At 37.1% G+C, this 3,443-nt stretch overlaps 1 pseudogene; it reads left to right on the top strand.

Annotated features, from left to right (window-relative positions):
* Window positions 1–1,216: 1,216 nt before the first annotated feature.
* Window positions 1,217–3,230, top strand: LOC109700629 (protein phosphatase inhibitor 2 pseudogene; annotated as a pseudogene).
* The last annotated feature ends 213 nt before the right edge of the window (window positions 3,231–3,443 follow it).

Raw genomic sequence — 3,443 nt, 5'->3', positions numbered from 1 at the left:
TTCTACTTGCATTTTCTGTATTCTAACATTTTTATTGCTTATTTTGATTCAATTTTTTGGTGACACTGGAGTTTGAACTCAGGGCCTCATGCTTGCTTGGAAGGAGCTCTACCACTTGAGCCACTCCACCAACTTTGTTTTGTGTTGGGTTTTTTCGAAATAAGGTCTCTATTTGTCTGGGCTGACTTTGTACTATGATCCTCCTGATCTCTGCCTCCTGAGTAGCTAGGATTACAGGTGTGAGCCACTAGCACCTGGCTTGATTCAATTTTTAAAAAAAATCTTACCTGCTTTTCTCCTCTGTCTAGTTATCACAGCTTTCCTCTCTTAACTAAGAGTGGGGAACTAAAATCAACTGGATACAATAACTGAAATAGATGAACACATAGGAAGAGCCAACCTGCCTGACTGAAATTTCCTATAAAGCCACTGCAATTAAGACTGTGGTATTAGGTATAAAGACAATGAGAAAGAACAGAGAATGCTGAAATTGACCCACGTGAACATGACTAATTAATTTTTGAGAATGGTGATAAGGTAATTCAAAAGGTTAAACATGGTCCTTTCACAAATGGTGCCGCAATAAATTGATATTGACCTGACAGTGAACCTTAACCTTACATGACCACATATGCAAAATAACCTTAGTTGATCATAGATGTAAGCATAAAGGCTCAAATTGTAAACCTTCCATAATCATAGAAGGAAATCTTTTCAATCTCGGGGTAAGCAAAGATTTCTTAACCAGGACTCCCAAGGCATAAAACATAAAGCAGAATTGTTAAATCAGTGCTGTTGTTTGAATGTGTCCCCAAGAGTTCCTCTGTTGGGGACTTAATCCCCACATGAATGTGCTAATGGTATTTGGAAGTGAGAGGTAAGGAGGATGGGGCCCCATGATGGTATTAGTGGCTTTCTAAGAGAAGGGAAAGAGAGCTGAACTGGCACACTTGTACTGTCTGCCTGTTTGATGCCCTCCACCATGTTAAGATACATCAAGAAGGCTCACCAGATGACAAGCAGATGCATGCTTTCAGACTGCCCAGCCTACACAACCACGAGAAAATGAACTTCTACTCTTTATAAATTACCCAGATATTTTGCAAATACTCAGGTACTTTTCATAGCAGCAGAAAAAGACCTAACATAATTTTCTTCAAAATCAAAGACTGTGCTCCTCAGAAATGCCATTTAAAAAATAAACATGCAGAGTCCCCAGCGGGCTCCGCAGCTGCTTGCCGGGTCTCTGTAGCGCGCGACCCGGTGTTCCCGGACTCCACGCCGGCAACGACCCTGAGCCGTCAGCTGAAGAGACCGGCAATGGCGGCCTCGACTGCTTCGCACCGGCCCATCAAGGGAATCTTGAAAAGCAAGACCTCCACGACTTCCTCGGTGGTGGCCTCGGCCGAACAGCCCCGCCGGAACGTCGAGGAGGAACTGAGTAAAAAATCCCAGAAGTGGGATGAGATGAACATCCTGGCAACATATCATCCGGCAGACAAAGATTATGGTTTAATGAAAATAGATGAACCAAGCACTCCTTATCATAGTACGATAGGTGATGATGAAGATGCATACAGTGATTCAGAAGCCACTGAAGCCATGACTCCAGGTATCTTAGCTAAGAAATTAGCGGCTGCTGAAGGCTCTGAGCCAAAGTGTCGAATTCGGGAACAAGAAAGCAGTGAAAAGGATAATGACCTCTCACCTGAAGAGCAAGAAAAGAAGCGACAATTTGAAATGAAAAGGAAGCTTCACTACAATGAAGGACTGAATATTAAATTAGCTAGACAATTAATTTCAAAAGACCTACATGATGACGAGGAAGACGAAGAAATGTTAGAGACTGCGGATGGAGAAAGCATGAATATTGAAGAGTCAAATCAAGGATCTACTACAAGTGACAAACAGCAAAGCAAATCGCAAAGTTCATAGAAGAAATTTGTTCACCATTGCAGTTGTTTTGTCAAATACAAACCCTGTTGTTATAATACACTGCTTCTTGTTCTATACAATTCATGACTTACATACCAAAATGCATAACAATTATTATATATTGCCAAGAATTAAATGGTAATCTTGAGATTGATTAGACTGAAATGCCTAATTAGTGCATACATTCTTGTGCCTCGTACTTCACCACAAATTCAGTGTAATGTCATTAATCCAAAACTGCTTTACTTTTTTAAGTACACTGGTTAATTTGTATGAGATATTATATAGCTTTTTATGCTTTAGAGGGTAAATGATGTCTTTTTTGTGGGGAGGGGAATTAATTTATATTCATCACTCCTAGCTGTACCTCTTACAAAAAGTTTGTTGAGTCTTTTTTTTTTTAAATCAAAAGCCAATTGGAACAACGGGATATAGAGGTGCATAAATTTTCAGGCTGAAAGGTATTTTAACACTTGTCTTCAACTTGATTTGTCTATTAAGCCTCGAGAAGGATTGTAAGAGCAACTGTTGCGTTTTCTGTGACCTTTAAAATTCCTGTTGAGTTTTCTTTGTGTTTACAAGGAAATAATTGAAATTTTTCTAATCAAAACTAGCTTTTTTTTTTCATAAATTATCAGGTTAAATTTGCACTAATGTCTGCTCTGCTTGCTTGTTTGGGTGTCCTGAGCAGACTTCAGATCAGTTTTTTAATAAATATAATTCTAATGTAGCTATTTCAGCATTCTCTATTTATCTGTCTTAACCTACTGCTTTTGTTTCCTGCTCTTTTCCACACATACATGTAGAAGTGTAAGGACTGTATTAAAAGATGGCAAAGGTTGTCATGGCATTAGGAACTCTTCTTTCTCTCACATATTCTGTCATTTGAAATTTTTTGACCACCATTGCCTACATGAAGAAGATAGATTGCAGTAGTGTAGACAGGAAATACAACTCAACTGCTCAGTTTCTATATCTCTCTGATTTTCTGCTTGATAAATTGCTGTTGGTTGATTTGATTTAATTAGACTTTAGAAATCAATTAACTGAGGCTTTTTTGCATGATGAGAGAATTGTATGTAACCGGTGATTGTTCCTAAATGTACAGACAGAATTAAACCTGAACATTTTTTTAATTTAAAAAATTTAAACAGTCCCTACTTTAAGGGAATATAATAATGTATACTATGACAAATGTACTTTTATTCTTCTAATGCAGTAAGAATTATTTGGATTTTCTTTTCCCAAAATGAAGTGCAGTTCCTTTGTATCTTGGTTTAGTGATGGTTTTATTTCTAGTCAGTTATTTGTATCTTAATTTTTGTTAGTACCAAAAAGAATTCATTATATGAACACCTTTAAAATAATATCTGTATATTATATATATGAAATGACTTTTATTTAACAACTTATCTTCCACTCCAAGTTTATGGAAGTATTGGTATGTCAAAATAAAAAGTGGGAAGATTCTTTGCTGTTAAAAATAAATAAATAAATAAACAAACATG

This window comes from Castor canadensis, chromosome 7, assembly GCF_047511655.1.
Source record: "Castor canadensis chromosome 7, mCasCan1.hap1v2, whole genome shotgun sequence".
In the NCBI taxonomy this organism is placed as follows: Eukaryota; Metazoa; Chordata; class Mammalia; order Rodentia; family Castoridae; genus Castor; species Castor canadensis.
Note: the sequence above shows the minus strand (reverse complement) of the source record. Positions and strands in the feature narration are given on the sequence as shown.